A 20898-nucleotide genomic window follows, 5' to 3' on the forward strand; every position below is an offset into this window, starting at 1 on the left:
ACTGCTGTACCGGGGGATCAACAGCAAATTCATTGTTAACGGGCATCTGACAGCAGCAGTGGATATAAACTGCGGTGTCCGTCAGGGTTGTCCGTTATCTGCCCTCCTTTACGTCCTCTCAATAGAACGATAGCACAGATATTGAGAAGGGACAACAAATCCATGGGGTAAGAGTCCCAGGGAGCGGGGGGACTCGCGACACAAAATGAATTTATATATGGACGACATCAACATTTTATGCACTGACCTTTTATCTGTCAACAGGACGCGGACTTGACTGACTGGTTCGGACAGGCCTCTGGGTCGAAGCTCAACCGAAGCAAGACCCAAGCCATTTTTATGGGACCATGGACGGCGACTGAGACGACAGGACTCCCCCTGACTGTGACCCGGACCGACAAAAAAATTACTTGGGATCAAGTTTGATAGGGAGGGGGAGGGAAACCAAATTGGGCAGGACAAGGTAGGGAAAGTCAGACAGAGACTAGGATACTGGACACTTAGAGGACTGACTTTAGAAGGAAAGGTTTTAATCATTAAAGCAGTGATTTTACCTTTGCTTTTACTAATCAGTTCTGTTTTTATCCCGCCTAGGAGAACGATTTTAGACCTGGAACGAGCCATCTTTTATTCTTGTGGGGCTCCAAGTGGGAAAGACTGAAACGAAGCGTGATGAAGAAGCCAAAGGAGGAAGGAGGAAAAGGAGTGCCTGACCTGTACTGTTTTTAGGGAGCAGATACACCGCCCTGCACATTTTTCCGCCCAGCCCCATCCAGTAACCCCAAGACCGCAGCGATGACAAGGTTCTGGATGGTCGTACCTCAGGAAAATCAAGATTCTACCCACAGACCTCAGAGTTCCAGTGTCTTTTAACTGCCACCAGCTTACGCTTTTTATCCGGTCATTTTAAGGCATTTAACCTTGAGCAGGAGGAGTTGCAGGTTTTAACTACTCACCGCTCTCTCATTCTGTTGTGCAGGAGCGGGAACCAGTGAGTCCAGTGCGCGGGCTCGCATTGGGCGAGCCTCAACAGTTTGGCGCAACGTAAACCATCCGCTCTTCCAAACAGACTCCGGGACCTGTCATGGATGGTGGCTCACGAGATCCTCCCGGTCAGGTCCGTAATGCACTCCCGGGGGCATGTCGGCGCACGCAACTTGCCCTCGACCAGGTTGTGGCGCGCCTGAGTCGGTGAGGCACCTGCTCTGGGAGTGCAGCGCTGCCGTAGAACAGTGGGCAATGGCCGGCTCCTTGCAATTCCCGTACTTGCCAGCAAGGGAGGTCCTTACACCACAGCTGGTGCTGTACGGGGTGAGCCAAGGAAAACAGATACCGCACGAACATTGCCAAACGTGGCTCACCCTAGCCGCCATCAAAGACGCCATATGGACCTCCAGAAACTTGCTGGTAAGGAAGCACATGCAGATCCCCCCGAGGCTGTGATCCGGATGGCCGCAGCGACGGTCCGAATGGCCGGAGCTGCAGGCGGGGGCCTAGGACACAGCCTCAAAGAAGAATCGCCTCTGTGCCCATCGGACGAAGGAGCCGGAGCCACCACAGTACAAGTTCAAAGCAGCGGCGGCCTGGACCTCCGGGTGAGGTCGGTGGGAAGGAGCTACAGGGTGAGGGTCTCCTCTGAGCACCTCGACAGGATCCCGAGAGACCAAATCTGTTTGGGGGATTGAAATGAGTTCCCACTTGGTAGGGACTCACCCACTCCTGCACAACAGTGGACTTTTATTCATAACATATGCGCCCCTGCTGAGGAGATTTTAACATAGACACTCATTTACATTGAAAACTTTTATACCTTTTAATCTATGAAAATGTTATCTGTAATGCATTTTAAAGCAATTGTTTTGGATGTTTTATGGATTATTTATGTATAATGCATCTCTTGGAGCTGTTGTTTTAGATGTCTTATGGATTATTTATTGACTTGTTGTATTTGGAAGGTAACTTTGATGTGACATGTAAATGACAAAAGTATGAAATGAGTGTCAATAAATTCTTTTCAAAAGAAAAAAATCTGTTCTTTCAGTTTATATCTGATATGTCTCTATCAGGGGACAACATATTAAATGGATTTTTAGCAATGGGAGTTGAAAAAAGGGGCTTGCTCCGTTCACTCCACGCATCGACCCGGTATTGCAGCATCGCTGGGAACGGTGCACCCATCTTTCTGTCTTGTGGAAAAACAATAACGATGCACGTGAGCTGCCCGTTGCCAAAACTGTCAATGGACCTGAAGAGCAATTGATATGAGTTGATCAAAAATTGTTATATTTATTGCTGATTTGAAAACTATTACATGACAGCATCGGCTTCAGATCAATGGTGTTGTCATGGTAACAAACAAACTATATACAGAACGTTTTGCAACAATTAATACAACACATGCGGTTGCAATTATGAAGTAAAATGTAATGAACAAGAGTTTTCATACTCAATATAACTTTCTTTTTTTAACTTTTTATTTTTTTATGATCAGTGTGATTTTTTTTTTTTTTTGGTTCTTTTTTATTTCCACACCAGGTATATGTTGTGTGTGTGTGTGTGTGTGTGTTTGTGTGTGAGTGTGTGTGAGTAAGAGAGAGACACAGAGAGAGAGGGGCGGGGGGGGGGGCAGCTGACAGTAAAAAAAAAAAAATCTCGATGGCAGAGACGCAACTGGAGTCGCATTAAAACAAGCAGCATGTCTGAAACCCACGTTCACCAGAAATCTACTGGTTACTATGTAAGGACTACAAACCCCACGTTCACCAGAAATCTACTGTTACTATGTAAGGACTACAAACCCCACGTTCACCAGAAATCTACTGGTTACTATGTAAGGACTACAAACCCCACGTTCACCAGAAACTACTGGTTACTATGTAAGGACTACAAACCGAAGTTAAAAAAAACCTGAAGCTGAAGAAACCCTAAACGTTAACGGAACAGATCCGCAGACCGAATTGACTGACGGAGCAGGAGAGAGCGAGAGAGAGAGCGAGAGAGAGCGCATTTCTCCATGTTCTGTGTGTGTGTGATTGATCCGAGCGGGTTTGTAGCGGGGGGGGGGGGGGCGCTGTGATTATCACAGAACGCTGCGCGGCCAGTTGAGGAGTTTTATTCAATCCAAGCACGGATATTGACTCATATTACTCGGATAATACTTGTACTCGGCAAAAGTGCTTTATCCGTAACGGATACTCGTTTCAGCCGGATACTCGGATCACCCCTAGTGTATATGCAGTAATATAAAAGAAAGTTGATGTCATAATGAATTGTGATGATGACATAAAAAATAGTGATGATGACATAATGAATGGTGATGATGACATAATGAATAGTGATGATGACATAATGAATGGTGATGATGAATCAAAAAGAAAGTTGATGTGTATATGCAGTAATGTAAAAGAAAGTTGATGTGTATATGCACAAATCTAAACCCCACGCATCGACCCGGTATTGCAGCGTCACCGGGAACGGTGCACCCATCTTCTGTCTTCTGGAAAAACAATTAACGATGCACGTGGAGCTGCCCGTTGCCCAAACTGTCAACGGACCTGAAGAGACATGGCTGGCAGATTTTACCGCCAGAAATTGTCCTAAAACTGAATGATCTGTGAAACCTCGTTGGGTTCCTGGTATCAAAACGTTGTTATAATACTTGACAAGATAAAGCCATACAAAGTGTAGCAAGATTTGCACTTTTGATTGGCAGAAAAACAGCAAGGACAAAATATTGGCCCTGTGACAATGGGGAATAGGTGAGGCCTTGGATTTGGAAAGCGGCACACCAAGTGAGAATTACCGCGAGGGTTGGGACTGGGAAGACTGGCGTTTTCGGCTGCTCTCGAGAGTGGGCTGTACTTACTCTGGTTTCTCTTCATAACGCACAAGTCTTTCGCCTTTTACTAAAGACTTCCGTGGAGAGGAACGCCTATGAGTTGAAGTTATTTTTGGTGGGCTTTGCTGTTTGGCCAAGCCTTTTGTACTTGTGAAAAACAAATGCTCTCCAAAAGGAAACTCAGATTCTTAAACGTAGCCAAAATTTGACAGCATGGGAATATTGCACGTTGGCAGGAGCTTGACCAATTGGGAAAACCACAATTGCCGTCTTTAACTAAAACTTTTTGTGCTTCCCCATGAAGCGCTTGGACGGGGGTGCTAAGCAGCAGCTGTTATGTCCATTTAAAATTACTGGACCGTGACAACTGAGAACCGTCCGGGGAGGTCGCATCTGACAGCATAGAGGTGGTGGTCATCGCTTCTCGGCCTTTTGGCTAAGATCAAGTGTAGTATCTGTTCTTATCAGTTTAATATCTGATATGTCCTCTATCAGGGGACAACATATTAAATGGATTTTTAGCAATGGGAGTTGAAAAAGGGGCTTGCTCCGTTCACTCCACGCATCGACCCGGTATTGCAGCATCGCTGGGAACGGTGCACCCATCTTCTGTCTTGTGGAAAAACAATTAACGATGCACGTTGAGCTGCCCGTTGCCAAACTGTCAATGGACCTGAAGAGCAATTGATATGAGTTGATCAAAAATTTTTATATTTATTGCTGATTTGAAAACTATTTACATGACAGCATCGAGCTTCAGATCAATGGTGTTGTCATGGTAACAACAAACTATATACAGAACGTTTTGCAACAATTAATACAACACATGCTGTTGCAATTATGAAGTAAAATGTAATGAAAAGAGTTTTCATATTCAATATAACTTTCTTTTTTTAACTTTTTATTTTTTTATGATCAGTGTGATTTTTTTTTTTTTTTGGTTCTTTTTTATTTTTTTATTTCCACACCAGGTATATGTGTGTGTGTGTGTGTGTGTGTGTGTGTGTGTGAGTGTTTGTGTGTGTGTGAGTAAGAGAGAGACACAGAGAGAGAGGGGGGGGGGGGGGGGCAGCTGACAGTAAAAAAAAAAAAATCTCCGATGGCAGAGACGCAACTGGAGTCGCATTTAAAACAAGCAGCATGTCTGAAACCCACGTTCACCAGAAATCTACTGGTTACTATGTAAGGACTACAAACCCCACGTTCACCAGAAATCTACTGGTTACTATGTAAGGACTGCAAACCCCACGTTCACCAGAAATCTACTGGTTACTATGTAAGGACTACAAACCCCACGTTCACCAGAAATCTACTGGTTACTATGTAAGGACTACAAACCCCACGTTCACCAGAAATCTGGTTACTATGTAAGGACTACAAACCGAAGTTAAAAACAAACCTGAAGCTGAAGAAACCCTAAACGTTAACGGAACAGATCCGCAGACCGAATTGACTGACGGAGCAGGAGAGAGCGAGAGAGAGAGCGAGAGAGAGCGCATTTCTCCATGTTCTGTGTGTGTGTGATTGATCCGAGCGGTTTGTGGCGGGGGGGGGGCGCTGTGATTATCACAGAACGCTGCGCGGCCAGTTGAGGAGTTTATTCAATCCGAGCACGGATATTGACTCATGTTACTCGGATAATACTTGTACTCGGCAAAAGTGCTTTATCCGTACCGGATACTCGTTTCAGCCGGACACTCGGATCACCCCTAGTGTATATGCAGTAATATAAAAGAAAGTTGATGTCATAATGAATTGTGATGATGACATAATGAATAGTGATGATGACATAATGAATGGTGATGATGAATCAAAAAGAAAGTTGATGTGTATATGCAGTAATGTAAAAGAAAGTTGATGTGTATATGCACAAATCTAAACCCCACGCATCGACCCGGTATTGCAGCGTCACCGGGAACGGTGCACCCATCTTCTGTCTTCTGGAAAAACAATTAACGATGCACGTGGAGCTGCCCGTTGCCCAAACTGTCAACGGACCTGAAGAGACATGGCTGGCAGATTTTACCGCCAGAAATTGTCCTAAAAACTGAATGATCTGTGAAACCTCGTTGGGTTCCTGGTATCAAAACGTTGTTATAATACTTGACAAGATGAAGCCATACAAAAGTGTAGCAAGATTTGCACTTTTGATTGGCAGAAAAACAGCAAGGACAAAATATTGGCCCTGTGACAATGGGGGAATAGGTGAGGCCTTGGATTTGGAAAGCGGCACACCAAGTGAGAATTAACGCGAGGGTTGGTACTGGGAAGTAGTAATATACTGGGAATTGCTAAGTAGCAGCTGTTATGTCCTTTTAATGAAAAAGAAAGTTGATGTGTTTATGCATAAATCAAAAAGAAAGTTGATGTCATAATGAATTGTGATGATGACATAATGAATAGTGATGATGACATAATGAATAGTGATGATGACATAATGAATGGTGATGATAAATCAAAAAGAAAGTTGATGTGTATATGCCTTAATCTAAAAGAAAGTTGATGTGTATATGCAGTAATATGAAAGAAAGTTAATGTGTATATGCAATAATCAAAAAGAAAGTTGATTTGTATTTGCATTGATCTAAAAGAAAGTTGATGTCATAATGAATTTTGATGATGACAAAAGGAATGGTGATGGTACAATAAAAAGAAAGTTGATGTGTATATGCATAAATAAAAAGAAAGTTGATGTGTATATGCATAAATCTAAAAGAAAGTTGATCTGTATATGCACGAATGTAAATTCCACGCATCGACCCGGTATTGCAGCGTCACCGGGAACGGTGCACCCATCTTCTGTCTTGTGGAAAAACAATTAACGATGCACGTGGAGCTGCCCGTTGCCCAAACTGTCAACGGACCTGAAGAGACATGGCTGGCAGATTTTACCGCCAGAAATTGTCCTAAAAACTGAATGATCTGTGAAACCTCGTTGGGTTCCTGGTATCAAAACGTTGTTATAATACTTGACAAGATAAAGCCATACAAAATAACATATAATAGTTTGTTTAAAAACAAAATGAACTTAACATTAAACCTGTAAGCTCACTTGAAACTAGATGGGGAAAGTTGATAGGTTGATCTTTTTACCCTTTGCTGTGGCTTAAAAACAGTTTTCACTGAGATCTGAACTCAGATCACTGGATTCAGAGTCCAGAGTGCTAACCATTACACCATGGAACCTTTTGGAGTGTTGCAAGGGTTTGCTAGGCAGTTTCTTTCATAATATCCACATGTGTGATATTAAAAGCACACAACAATCACAAAGCAGATTAAAAAGCAAAAATTACTGGCTAATATTTGATTTTAGAGACATATATTAGGTCTATATATAGGGGCATAGGTTGCATACAGCTCTCATTTAATACAGGACCATTAAATCAGATCTTTCTGCAGACCTTCATTGGCTAAATAGCAATTCCCATACCGGGAGTTGAACCCAGGCCACCTGGGTGAAATTCAGGAATCCTAACCACTAGACCATATGGGACTGACTACATATTAATAACAGGGATTTCATAAATCAATTCATAGTCTGGCTGGAAATAGGCCTTCTCTTGAACGTGAATGAAGAAGCTTCTTAAGTAAGTTTTATCTTGAAGCTTTTGAGTGTTCTTTAGGTTTTTATCTGCTTTAACTATTACCGGACAGCGGGGGCACGGAGCAGAGCAGAGCGGCCGTTAGGGAGGAATCCTCCTTCGTGTCCAGCTCCATTTTTAACTGGCGGTAAAAATCTTAATGTCGGAACTTTATGACAGGACGAATAAATCCATCAAATCAAGTCCCCAATAATCAGCATGTGGCCTTGTTTTATTTCAGGTAGTCAGCATGGAGCTGTTCCACATTCCCAGACATTTAAAACGAGTCAATCATTGGCGTTATTCTACGAGTCAGATGAATAAATCAGCTGTTTGCTATTTGAGCTGCTCTGTTTCCTGCTGCTCCGTCATTCTTTAGTGTCCTCTGGAAACAGGTTGCTGTCCTTTATGTTTCTTTTGGATGACATCATCAGTGTCTTTGCTTTAGTCTGAAGAAACTCCAACAGATTTAAAACCACATGCAGTCACAGAAAATACAAACAGGGAATAGAAAATATCAGACAAAGAATATGTAATGAAAAGTCCCCAAAGTAGGAAAATATAATGTTAATCTACCAAACAGCAATAACTGGAGAGCATCCAATTAAACATGGCCGACTTCCAGTATGTCGGTAATGAAGAGAGGAATGTTTGGACATATTACAGATTCATTTTATTTTTATTTAACCTTTATTTAACCAGGAACAATCCCATTGAGCTACAGTAACTCTTCTTCCAGGGAGTCCTGCAAAGACCGGCGGCAATAAGTTTCATAAAACATAAAAGACAGGACAATGGTTCCATACTACACCACAAATCTCTATAGATACTACAACACAAACAAGACATTACACTTAACTTAAGCTAATCCATACATGCAACTTAAAAGCAAGTTCCACTGGGATTTGAACTCAGAGCCCTGGATTCAGAGTCCAGAGTGCTAACCATTACACCATGGAACCTGCAAAAATTTTGCAAGGGTTTGCTTGTCAATTTCTTTCATAATATTCACATGTGTGATATTAAAGGCACACAACAATCACAATGAAGATGAAAAAGCAACAATTATTGGCCAACTTAAGTCATTTAGTTAGCTAAGCGTTCAGAGGATGTGGGAAAAAGCAAGTCAAGAACAGGTTTTGAAGGACTTGCCACAGACAGTGAATACAGCAGTAGATATGTCTACTGTGTACAAACACATGGTAACTTTACATGTGTTTACAATAAAAATGCTCACAAAACACTGTACTTGCATTTGCGTTTCTTGCGCACATTCATGTTCTCTTAAATGTAAAGAACATGGCAAACTGTTATGGATCCATCAAAGATGCTTATAAGTCCTACCTCAGAGCTCTACTCGGCATGTCTGACCACAACTCTGTTCATTTGGTTCCGTCTAACAAACCGGCCCTGAAGAGAAACAAGCCGAAACAAAAGTTAGTTCCGGTTTGGTCAGATGAATCAATCCAGTGTCTACAGGAATGCTACTGCTGCACTGACTGGGATCTATTCAAAAACAAATGTAAGGACATTGATGAGATCAAAGAGACTGTTTCTGCATACATCCCCTTCTGTGAGGACTTAGTCATCCCTCGTAAATCTATCTCCATATGTCCAAATAATATACCATGGGTCTACAAATCTGTCAAAAGCATAATTAGTCAACGAAATATTAGCTTCAACCAAGGTTACATGACTGTCAGTTTTTATTAACGTTGCCCCAACGCTTAAAAACAAGAACAGGCTGCAATGTATAGTTAAGGTGCGTGCGAGAATTCTCACAACCCTCTGACTGACTTAAACTCTGTATATGAGACAAGGTCCCTCAAGAAGGCCCAATAAGTCCTGGCCGACCCTAGTCAACCCCTGAACAGCTGCTTCATCTTGTTGCCGTCTGGACAAGGACAAACAGACACAAAACTCTTTTGTCCCTGCTGCTTTGGCTTTTTAATAAGTCAATGTGAGGTATGGACTTCCGTGTAGTACGTATTTATTTTATTTCTAGATGTATGGCTGTGTTCTTGTATAACCTGTGTGTTATTAATGTTACATGGTGCTGCACAACAAATTGCCCCCCGGGATAATAAAGACTCCTTGAACCTTGAAGGGCAACTGGACTTGGTGAAAGGTCCTCCGCAGAAGTTTTGTCTCTCATCCAAGAGACTACTTTAGTTGTTTTTTTTACACAGAAAGGGTTGGACACAGAGCCCACTCCCCCACCCATATCTGACAATTGAAAGCTGTGGGGAAAGGGGGGTTCCAAGGCTAATAGACCATTCAACAAGCAATTCTGATGCACTATACTGACCCGTTCAGGATGAGCACTGTAAACTCTGACTGCAGCAACACAAGTTCAAATTTCAGTGATACCTACTTTTTATGGTGATTACGAGACTCAATGCAAAGTGTGTATCCCCCATGTAACTCAAAGCCTATCACTTCCAGTCAATACTGTCAAATGTGGAGCTTCTTCAAGCTTCAACCAGGTGACTCCTCAACATGCCTCCACCAATGTACTGTTTTCAGTTTAAATGGCGAAGGACATTAAACCTGTAAGCTCACTTTAAACTAAATGTGGAAAGTTGAAAGGTTGATTTTTTTCACCTATACTGTGGCTTAAAACACATTCCACCGAGATTTGCACTCAGATCGCTGGATTCAGAGTCCAAAGTGCTAACCATTACACCATGGAACCTCTAAAAGGGTTGCAAGTGTTTGCTTGACAGTTTCTTTCATAATATCCACATAAAATTGATATGATATGATATTGAAGGCACAGGTGACAATAATCACAACGAAGATGAAAAAGCAACAATTATTGGCCAACTTAAGTCATTTAGTTAGCTAAGCATTCAGAGGATGTGGGAAAAGGCAAGTCAAGAAGAAGTTTTCCAAAAGTAGAATGGGAGCCAGAGTGTTCCTCTCCTGTGGAACCAGGTTCCAGTTTGGGTTCAGGAGGCAGACACCATCTCCACATGTAAGAGTAGGCTTAAGACTTTCCTCTTTGATAAATCCTATAGGTAGGGCTGGCTTGGGTGAGTCCTGAACCATCCCTTAGTTGTGCTGCTATAGGCCTAGACTACCGGTGGACTTCCCATGATGCACTAGGTACCTCTCTCCTCCTCCTTCTCTCCATCTGTATGCAACCTCATATGCCTTTGAGATACAAGAACTTCTTCACTTGCGTAAATGGCCTATTTGTGCAAACAAAAGGTGGATACAGGTGATCTTGAGTGTAGGGTTTGGTGATTTTATTACCCCTAAAGTGTCTGCAGGTGCTTAGCATTATTAGCACCACACTCAAACCATCTGAGATAACTGGCCTGTTTTTTAAGTGTTTGAAAAAGAAAGATTTCCGGAAACAAACCAGGCGAAATCAAGCAAAATTGGGCCAGCTATGGATGGGCTACCTGGTTGTGTATGGTTTGTGGAGGTGGACTGGAGTTTCTAACCACAAAAGGACTCGAACCCTCAATCTTCTGATCCAAAGTCAGACGCCTTGTCCATTAGGCCACATGGTTACAAAAAAAAAAAGGAATATTTCCAAATCTGAATTGTCACGGTTTATCTGAAATTCAGGAGCGAGGTAACATTTGTAAGAAAGGCAGACTAATTAGGTGGCCAGTTAGCTTTTGTTGAAGGAAATAGATTGAATGCTAGGCACATCAGTTACCTGTGACTCATATTTGCACTTACTGAGCAGACAACCTTACAACTGTATGTTTTTGGCCTTGCTACAAAAGACGTGGAAAGCAGAGCTATAGAGATTGAGACTTGTTTTGCGCTAATGGCAAATTTGTGCATAAAAAAGGTGGATACAGATGCTCTTGGGCGTAGGGTTTGGCGATTTTAGTACCCTAAAGTGTCTGGCGGTGCTTAGCATTTTTAGCACCACACTCAAACAATCTGAGCTAACCGGCCTGCTTTTAACTGTTTAAAAAGAACAGATGTCCAGAAACAATTAAGGCCAAATTGAGCAAAATTGGCCAAGTTCTGGATGAGCTGGATGAGTTGTACACTTTGGCAATTCTGAACACTTTCAGACACTGTTGTATCATGTAACATGCACAAGTCTTTAACCCTTGTGTTGTCCTCGGGTCAAATTTGACCCGTTTTTTAATTTTAATATCAGGAACTTGGCTTTCTTTCAACAATATTGCCTTAAAATAACATGGATGAATGTTATTCAGGTAAAAATTTATGATTACTTTCAGTGAATTGAATTTTGATTTTATTGAATTGTATGGCATTGTAAAAAAAGTGCCCAAAACCTCGGAAAAAGTGACAAAAAAGATACAGTAAGTGCTGAAAAAAAGAGAAATTAATTGTTTTTGTATAAGGTCATAAAACCTAGGTTTATTGGCTATGAATAAAAAAAAAAAAAGTGTAGAAAAAAACAGCAGAAACATTGAAAAAAAGCACAAAAAGATGATGGTCGATGGGAAGACAACACAAGGGTTAAAAAGAATTGTGGCTGTTTTTCATGCAGGTTTGCATCATAACAATGCGGGTGCTATCTCTAAATGAACAATGGCCAACCTACATCAATCTTGCTAGCACCCAAATCTCTGTGCTGATCTCCCTGCTTGGATGGCAAGTCATCTGGTGGATTTTTCCCGTCAAGAGGAAGCGGATCAAGAGGGAGAGTTGTTTTATCGTTTTCACCAGCAATAAAGTTTATTTGTCCACAAATTGCAATAGGTTATCAACGTTTTCAGCGAAAAAGAATACCACAGCTCAAGTCCCTGATAAGGCAACAGCTTGATTGTGTGATATGTATGAAGTGCTCGCTAACGTCATCTGTCATGCAGGTTTGCAGGATGTTCACAGTCTGCTAGTGGCCATGATGAGTTGTGACTTTGAGCTTTTTAACCGTTTTGGTCAATTTAGCCAATTTTCAACCAGTTTGTGCAATAACATTTGGTGTTCTCAGGCATTGTGAAAATTATGGTCTACCCTCCTGCTGTCCAGAAGACCGTGATCATGGCAACAGCTTAATGGTCTTCATTTACTTTAATTTGTAGTTCAGCAGATTGTTTTTTCCACAGCCAGCTGCTTTAGAAGCCTGGGTAGCTCAGTCGGTAGAGCATCAGACTTTTAATCTGAGGGTCCAGGTTCAAGTCCCTGTTCATGTGTAAAGTTTCACATTCTGCTAGATGAGTTGTCCATTTGACATGCCTGAACACTTCAGACACTGCCATATCATTTGTGTTCCATGCACAAGTCTTTAAACAGAATTGTGCTGTTTTTCAAGCATGTTTGTATCATAACAATGTTGCTGGTAAGTCTAAATGAACAATGGGCAACCTACATCCATCTTGCTAGCACCCAAATCTCTGTGCTGATCTCCCTGCTTGGATAGTATGTCTAAGGACAATAACACATATGTTCTATAACCCTTTTCATTGGTTTGCTAACACTCTTAAAAAATTCCTTTCATTGTATCAATCTCAGAAATAACCAAAGAATGACAAATTCCATTTATGTTCTAGTACCAGTGTTCAACCACCTGAATGTCACTGTTTCCGCATTAGTTGTGTTTTTCTTGTTTTTAAAACACCTGCCCCGTGTGAGGGTTGAACTCACGACCTTCAGATTATGAGACTGACGCGCTGCCTACTGCGCCAACGAGGCTATGAAAGGCATTGCAATGGTTGGGAAAATTTCATAAAAACTAACAATTTGGTCTTTAATCTCAATAAAAACAATGTTTCTGGAAACCTATGTACTCACACAAAGGCTAAAATTGACCCTAGATGCTTTGTCATGACCCCATGAAAAGGCCAGGACAAAAGACCGTGTGCAAAGGTTGAAGGAAATGCGAGAATATGACCACAACAAAAGAAATGATAATTAAATGATGGTGGTAGTCAGTTTAGTCAGTGGTGAATGTATATGCATGGATGAGTGTGAGGTATGGTGTCAGCGATTTATGCTGGACAGTGTAAAACTAACAAAGATGAGGGGGAGAGGTGCTGGACTGAGAGACCTCTAGGGCAATCACAGATGCACAACCAATAATAAAACACTACTGAGTGAATGTGTTCAGAAAATGAAGAACATTGTTCAGAAAGCTTAATGAAGCTTCATTGACCATAACTATTAACCACCTGAACCTGGTAAAAGGTATGAGGTACTCATGCATAGCTAGCTAGAGATTTACCTCTGTAGATGGTGGTCGGCGTGCCAACGAGGCTTGGAAATTTGCAGTTGGTGATTCAGAGGAGATGTAACAGTTTTAAGTGTAAAGTAACTTAATTTTCTAAATTGTCCACCTACAGTGCCAACGAGAGCTCTACTCTAATATTACCGGGTACGCAATAGCTATTCAACTTTAGAAGGTATTGTTGATCTCAGAAACAACGATAGACAGCACCATCTTATCACAACGCCCATGTATGTGTTTCTTCAAAGTTTGCAAAAACATTCACATGAACTCGCAAATCAATTGATGAGATTTTGGAGGTCAAAGGTTCAATGTCAAGGTGACTGTGTCCTCATGTCTGTCCATCCAATTCTTGTGAATGCAATATCTCTGAACGCCTAGAGGGAAGCACTTCAAAATCTAGAGGTCAAGGTTACTGTTTCATTATGTCTCCAGAACTGTATATGTATTTCTCCTGAACTGTTGAGTTTGGGTGACGTAAAGCCCCAGTGGCCTAATGGATAAGGCACTGGCCTCCTAAGCCAGGGATTGTGGGTTCAAGTCCCATCTGGGGAGGTTTTCAGCAGAGTGGCGCAGCGGAGGTGTGCTGGGCCCACAACCTAGAGGTTGATAGTTCAAAATCCTCCTCTGCTACTCTGTTTTGCTGGTGACACAATGGTAGACTCTCTGAAAGGGAGATGAATCAAGAGATTATGATTTCCATGGTGAAACGAATCATGTTATAACTGCTGGAAAAGTTGTTGACAGACTGTCTTTCCAGTGATGTGATTGGTAAGTGGTTGGGCTGTTTACAGGTTTTAATCATATCCATCGGTTGCATGGACGGGACATCAATACCCTGGTTCTACCGCCTGATCGCTGTCTTGTCTTTGTCATTCAACTATTTGGGCTCACACCTAAACGCACCCGAAGCATCTCAGCCGAAAATCACACTGCACCTCAAAAGTGCTCTCAAGCACTCCCAGCTGTGCTTTTGCAGAAGAGCGCCTTGTTTTCTTTTAGCTTAGAAAAAGGCTTTAGCTTGACAAGGTAAACAAATTGATCCATAGTGCTACTCATTAGTGTGTCCACTTCAGTTATGTATTGAAGCACATCCTTAGAGCTAATGGCCCTCATTTATTAACCTAACGTACGACAGGCTTCACGTGAGATTCATGAAACGTTCGTATCACACCAATCAGAGCGTAAGAATGATCGTACATTGATAAATGCAGCAGCTGGAAACGATCATAATTAAAATTATCACACCCCATTATATTCTCGGTTTTGAGGCATCGCCGCTACTATTTACGACATGGACAGACGTAATCCGGCTAAGAAGAGGCATTTTTCAGAGGTGGCGATTGCAAACCCTGACATCTCAGGTGCTCTGGTGCAGCCAGCTACCACCAGGACCAGGAGCAGCCGGCTACCACCAGGCCCAGGAGAATATGCCACCTAAGAAAAATGCAATCCTACCCGATGAGGTTGAGGAGATAAAGAAATCTCTGGACTTCTTGTCGGCGGAGATTTCAACAGAAGAAAAATCATAGATCTGATGAGTAAAATACAAACGCTAAACGGGCAAAACGTGGAGAAGATTGCTTTTCTGAAACTTGAGTTGCTGACCTCGAGCAATGCAATGTGATTATCAGCGGCCTGAGAACCAAACAACGGAACCATGCCAGAGTGGCCGCAGACGCTGGATACACCACTGCTAGGCTGAGGGAAGCTCTCGAGGAGGAGAAGGAGACGCTGGAACAACAGGTGATTTGCTTTTTGGACAGCAAAGGCATTTATGTTGATAGCAGGGACATTGAGGATTGTCATACTCTTCCGAGCAAAAACAAACGGCCACTCCATTGGTAATAATCCGGTTCACCAACAGAAAGAAAAAGTCCGCACTTCTCAGACAAGGAAGGAAATTAAAAGGCATCCAAGTTTACATCAACAAACACCTCACCAAGAAAAATGCTGATATTGCCAAGAAAGCACTCATACTCAGAAAACAAAACAAGATCCAGGCAACATGGGCAAGAAATTGTAAAATATACATCAAACTTCACGGGTTGACGCCTGAGGCAGCAAAAGAGATTGAAGTGATTCTCATCAGGGACATCACCGAGCTGGATAAGTTTGAAGAAGGAATGAATCAAGAGCAACATAGGCCTACATAAGGTAACTGCATACAAACTGAATTGGACGTATCAAACACAATGATCATGGCAAACTTGGACAGAAACTTCTCTGTTACATATAATCAACTGAACTTTCAAACTTTCAAATACACAGAACATAAACCACAAGACATTGAAAACAACATTGACCAAGATAATAATTTCTACAGTGGTTCTCACTGCCAGTGTGAATATTACACAGTTAAACCTGTAAGCTTACTGTAAACTAGATGTGGAAAGTTGAAAGGTTGATCTTTTTTACCTGTGGTGTGGCTTAAAAACCAGGTTCCACTGAGATTTGAACTCAGATCGCTGGATTCAGAGTCCAGAGTGCTAACCATTACACCATGGAACCTTTAAAAGTGTTGCAAGGGTTTGTTAACTAAAATGGACTAGTCCATACACACAATATATACATACTCTAAACAGAACAATACAGAGGCCGTCAGAGATGGCAAAAGTACTCACTGCCCGTGCTCAAGTAGAAGAAGAGATAATTGTGTTAACAAATACTCTGGTAAAAGTAGAAGTACTGATTTAACTTCTTTACTCAAGTAAAAGTACCAAAGTACAGGCTTAGCAATATAATTAAAATATAAAAGTAAAAGTAGCCTTATGAATGACAAAGCTACCTGGGCCAGACAGATGTTACTAGAGAGCACACTGAGAAACTACAGTAGACATGGAGAAAAGACTCTTTATTCTTTATTCTTTATATGCCATTGCCTACATTTTAAATGGCCGTCTGCCAATAGGCCTAAAACATATATAAACATATAGCCTATTTATATTGACAGAGACTGGGACTCCAGGTTAATAAGATTCTGACCGAGTAGCAAGATATGAATTCAAGTGTGATTTTGTGAGAAGTCTGTGTATGTTCCAATTTAATTAGATTAAATTTTGTAATGGTAACTCCAGGGAAATTATTTGAAATTTAGTGAGGACTAGATTAGAACTGGATTTAAAGCTGATTCTGGTTTCCAACTTCGGCCCAGGTGTGTCTGTTAAAACACAGACGGAGACAACTCTCTGTTACTGCTTTATTACAATCAATCATCAGTATAAACATGGGGGGGCAGCTCTGCTATGAATGTGTGTGTGGTAATAAAAGAAATAAACAACATTGTAATGGCTACCATACACAATGTATAGGAATCTTACAGTGAGGAAAATAAGTATTTGAACACCCTGCTATTTTGCAAGTGCAGCTTAGGCATTATATGGTGTGTTGAGGTGCTACATGAACATTTCTGCAAACAGTCATAGCTCAGCTTATCATGTTGTTGTGGCCGAGTGGTTAAGGCGATGGACTAGAAATCCATTGGGGTCTCCCCGCGCAGGTTTGAATCCTGCCGACAACGAGCAGTGTTTTTTAAGAGTGGTACCAAACCAATGACACATCAGAGTATACCAAATCGCAGATGTGCTTTCATAAACAATATTGTCTTATCTCATAGGTACTGGAAGCAACCAGTCTCCACCAATGTATTTCTTATCAATCTGTCTTACAAGATTTGCAGTGAACGTTGTATTGTCCAGCAGAAAGGCAACAGGTGTGTTACTTTTCAACTATGATTTATACCATTAGCACTGCAAGCATTTTACCCAGGTTTGATTTCCAGCCACCGCAGTTGCATTTACAGGTTTTAAAGCCAGCTACAACATTAACATTACATGTTTTACCACGGTTTCTTCTTTTATTCCGTAATATTTCAATTTCCTTGTGGAGTCATCCCAAAAGGATTAATAAAGATAAGTCTAAGTCTATCTCAGAAAAAAGTCAGAAGAATTTCAAAATCTTCAGGGGATGTAGCTCAGTGGTAGAGCGCATGCTTTCCATGTATGAGGACCTGGCATCTCCAGCAGGTATTATGGTAGAGTCTTTAAAAGAGCTGCAACAGATTTACCTCCTGTGGTAATCTGACTGGTAGACAGCACAACAAGCACTTTAAACGTACATGTTTACAGTTTCTATTTACAGTATTTATTACCTGTAGTGTAGTATATTTACTGTATTACACTCCAGTTTTTATGGGTGTTACAGCGGGAATAAAAGAGTATGAGCACTGTATAATTTATATACTGTATAATCTCAACATGACATTAAGTTTACTCTTCAGCAGGTGGAGAGACGTTTCACTTCAGACACTTGCAACATCAGAGGCTTTGTTAAACATCAACAGACAGGAAATAGACTTAATGCTGATACAAAGCACAGGAATTAGCAGAGGATGGTTTTGATCCATCGACCTCTGGGTTATGGGCCCAGCACGCTTCCGCTGCGCCACTCTGCTCTGCTGATAACAATCCGGGGCTTTTGTGGGGAGATTTGGGAACCTGTGGCCACCAAGGTTCCAACATTTTACGGCTTGTAAAGTTAAACTTTTGGTAGACCTTGCAACTATCTTTTATGTGAGCTCCCTGATTACTCACACATTGATTATTCACATGTAAGACTTGTGATTGGCTGGTGTTTTAAAAAAAGGGCATTGTGAGTACAGATATAAACATCAGTAAGGAGTCTACCAAGTTGCCTCTTATCATTTTAGTTTGGACACCCAGTGAGGCTTACAATGTAAAGAGAGGAGCCTGGTCGGGCTAGAACTCGCCTCTGCTGGATCGGGCTGTACTGCACCGCCTAATGAAAATATACACCCTTGACATATGGATAGTCCTAATATTAATATATAGGCTTATTTTGCAATCTCGTCACCCTACATGTAGGTGTACCTATATTTAAATGAACACACAGTACAAAGCTTATGCAGTGTTTTTTAATTTTACCTGTGTTTTTTTGTGAGGGACAACTCTGTCCGCTTATTTATGTAGCATGGAAGCTAGCGTTAGCTAACTAGCAGCCAGCCTGCTTCCAAACAAATACTTTTTAATTATCTCAACACTTTTTAACAGTCAAACTGAAACACTGGCGGTGAGCTCCAGGTCCTGCAGCTGCAGACGGACATGGATAGCTTCAGACCCGCTCACCACTAGTGTTGGTGGATTAGCAAGCTAGCGTACTAAACTAACCCCGCTTATAAATAAATACATTTTAATTATCCTAACACTTTAAACAGTCAAACTGAAACACTGGCGGTGAGCTCCAGGTCTTGCAGCCACGGACAGACCGCCATCAATGGGTATAATGCGTGCCTTTTAAATTAAATTTTTTTTTTTTTAAGCGGGCTGGTTGGTTAGTTTGCTAACGCTAGCTTGCTATTCCCCAACACTGGCGGTGGGCTCATGGGGGTTGTGCCGCTGCTATCGGGTCTGGAGCTTTCCATGTCTCGCTGGAGATCAGATCCCGTTGAGGTCGGCAGCGGAGATTTCTAGCGATGTTTCCCCGCTGGCCGAGCCCCACTGACGGCGGACCGTCTGCGTCTGCAGCACCTGGAGCTCCAGTGTTTCAGTTTAACTGTTAAAAAGTGTTGAGATAATTAAAGGTATTTACAGTATTTAGAAGCGGGCTAGATGCTAGTAAGCTTATGCTAGCTTTCATGCTTCATAAATAAGCCGGACAGAGTTGTCCCTCATCTGAGGATAAAAACCCTGCTGCCCCCTCCCCCCCATCCTGTTGGCTCAGAGCTCCACAGACTAAGTCCACAGGTACAACTTAGTTTTGCACCAAATGTATCGCAAGAAGTGTTGCAAAAGTCAAGGGTGCAGACTCGCCTTTGTGGAAAAGTGACTGAAGTGAAAAAAAAATGAAATAAAGTACAAGTACAGAATTTTTTTCTACAAGCTCTCAAATCATATTCTCTAAGTGCTCACATCACATCTACGCGCTCTCACATTTGCACCATATTTACCTTCATATTCTTTGTTGAACTTTATTGCTTTACAAACACCAAAGCAAGTAAGCGCTGTGACTAACATTGCTCTTCTGAAGTGATTTTGGAGAGGGACATCAGGTAGAAATACTCTGGTTGACTAGCATGACACCATTGTATTCATATAATAATCAATCCAGGTTAACGTGAATGACAGTGACTGCATGTTGCTTCCTCTAAATTTCAGGTTGTGGTCGACTAGCGAGGCCAGCTCGTCAGTTTGATAACTGACCAGACCTGCATGCCTCTTGTTTCTTTGGGCTAGTTGTAACTCTAGCTTTGGCCGTGAGACACCAGCTTTCTGCTTGTTTCTTTAAGCTAACTATATTAGCTTTAGCCTGGCTGGTAGCAGCTTTCTGCTTGTTCTTTAAGCTAACTATATTAGCTTTAGACCGGCTGGTAGCAGCTTTCTGCTTGTTTCTTTAAGCTAACTATTTTAGCTTTAGCCTGGCTGGTAGCGCCTTTCTGCTTGTTTCTTTAAGCTAACTATTTTAGCTTTAGCCTGGCTGGTAGCAGCTTTCTGCTTGTTTCTTTAAGCTAACTATATTAGCTTAGACTCGGCTGGTAGCAGCTTTCTGCTTGTTTCTTTAAGCTAACTATTTTAGCTTTAGCCTGGCTGGTAGCAGCTTTCTGCTTGTTTCTTTAAGCTAACTATATTAGCTTTAGCTTGGCTGATAGCACTTTCTGCGGTGGGAAATGGCCGGGAGACGTTGTGATTATGTTGCATTAATCAGGGGGTTTAGTTGTATTTAGGAGAACATAAACCCCAACTACTGTAGCGTCACTCACTACCCATCAAATACTATGACATCACTGTGTCTGAGGCAGCTGTTGCCAACGGTAGGCTACTTTTCTACACGCGAAGAGCCTCACTTCCCATAACAATAAACCCCATCGGACTAACGTCACATACACACGTTTGCCCCCATGGCTACCTGTCTTAAAGGGAATGGTCAGATGGTAATAATCATGTAAGGAGAAACAGTGAAAGGCAGGGCTGCCAACTCTCACGCATTGGCCGTGAGACACACGCATTTGACTGGTTTCACCACGCTCACACGCCACACACCCTCGATTTCTCACTCTGAAGTGTCAACCCGGTCGGTCAAATTTCTGAAAGATGAGTTTTTCTGTAGATCTACCTGTTGACCACTCGTGATCGACTAGATGTGCTTTCAGAGACTGTGTTAAAGAGCGCTCCCTGTCTCTGGAAGTTTCAATTGTCGAACTGAACATTTTTTTCACGAGCCATCCCAGGTGCATTTCCCCGGCTTCAGTTCTGAGCTCTGAGTCTCACAGACCCGTCCGTCGCTTCGTGTCCACTCTC

At 41.9% G+C, this 20898-nt stretch overlaps 7 non-coding genes and 1 pseudogene across 7 annotated transcripts; 5 read left to right on the forward strand and 3 right to left on the reverse strand.

Moving 5' to 3' along the window:
- Positions 1-2003: 2003 nt before the first annotated feature.
- Positions 2004-2179, forward strand: LOC116682711 (uncharacterized; annotated as a pseudogene).
- Positions 2180-3861: 1682 nt separating this feature from the next.
- Positions 3862-3977, forward strand: LOC116682712 (U5 spliceosomal RNA). Its single transcript, XR_004330474.1, has one exon. It is a non-coding gene; the product is annotated as a U5 spliceosomal RNA (small nuclear RNA).
- A 277-nt stretch (positions 3978-4254) lies between these two features.
- Positions 4255-4445, forward strand: LOC116682710 (U2 spliceosomal RNA). Its single transcript, XR_004330473.1, has one exon. It is a non-coding gene; the product is annotated as a U2 spliceosomal RNA (small nuclear RNA).
- Positions 4446-7259: 2814 nt separating this feature from the next.
- Positions 7260-7331, reverse strand: trnae-uuc (transfer RNA glutamic acid (anticodon UUC)). Its single transcript has one exon. It is a non-coding gene; the product is annotated as a tRNA-Glu (tRNA).
- A 5649-nt stretch (positions 7332-12980) lies between these two features.
- On the reverse strand, positions 12981-13053 carry trnam-cau (transfer RNA methionine (anticodon CAU)). Its single transcript has one exon. It is a non-coding gene; the product is annotated as a tRNA-Met (tRNA).
- Positions 13054-14067: 1014 nt separating this feature from the next.
- trnar-ccu (transfer RNA arginine (anticodon CCU)) lies at positions 14068-14140 on the forward strand. Its single transcript has one exon. It is a non-coding gene; the product is annotated as a tRNA-Arg (tRNA).
- Positions 14141-16024: 1884 nt separating this feature from the next.
- On the reverse strand, positions 16025-16096 carry trnaq-cug (transfer RNA glutamine (anticodon CUG)). Its single transcript has one exon. It is a non-coding gene; the product is annotated as a tRNA-Gln (tRNA).
- A 927-nt stretch (positions 16097-17023) lies between these two features.
- On the forward strand, positions 17024-17105 carry trnas-aga (transfer RNA serine (anticodon AGA)). Its single transcript has one exon. It is a non-coding gene; the product is annotated as a tRNA-Ser (tRNA).
- The last annotated feature ends 3793 nt before the right edge of the window (positions 17106-20898 follow it).

Source organism: Etheostoma spectabile, unplaced genomic scaffold (genome assembly GCF_008692095.1).
Source record: "Etheostoma spectabile isolate EspeVRDwgs_2016 unplaced genomic scaffold, UIUC_Espe_1.0 scaffold00018834, whole genome shotgun sequence".
Classification (NCBI taxonomy): Eukaryota; Metazoa; Chordata; class Actinopteri; order Perciformes; family Percidae; genus Etheostoma; species Etheostoma spectabile.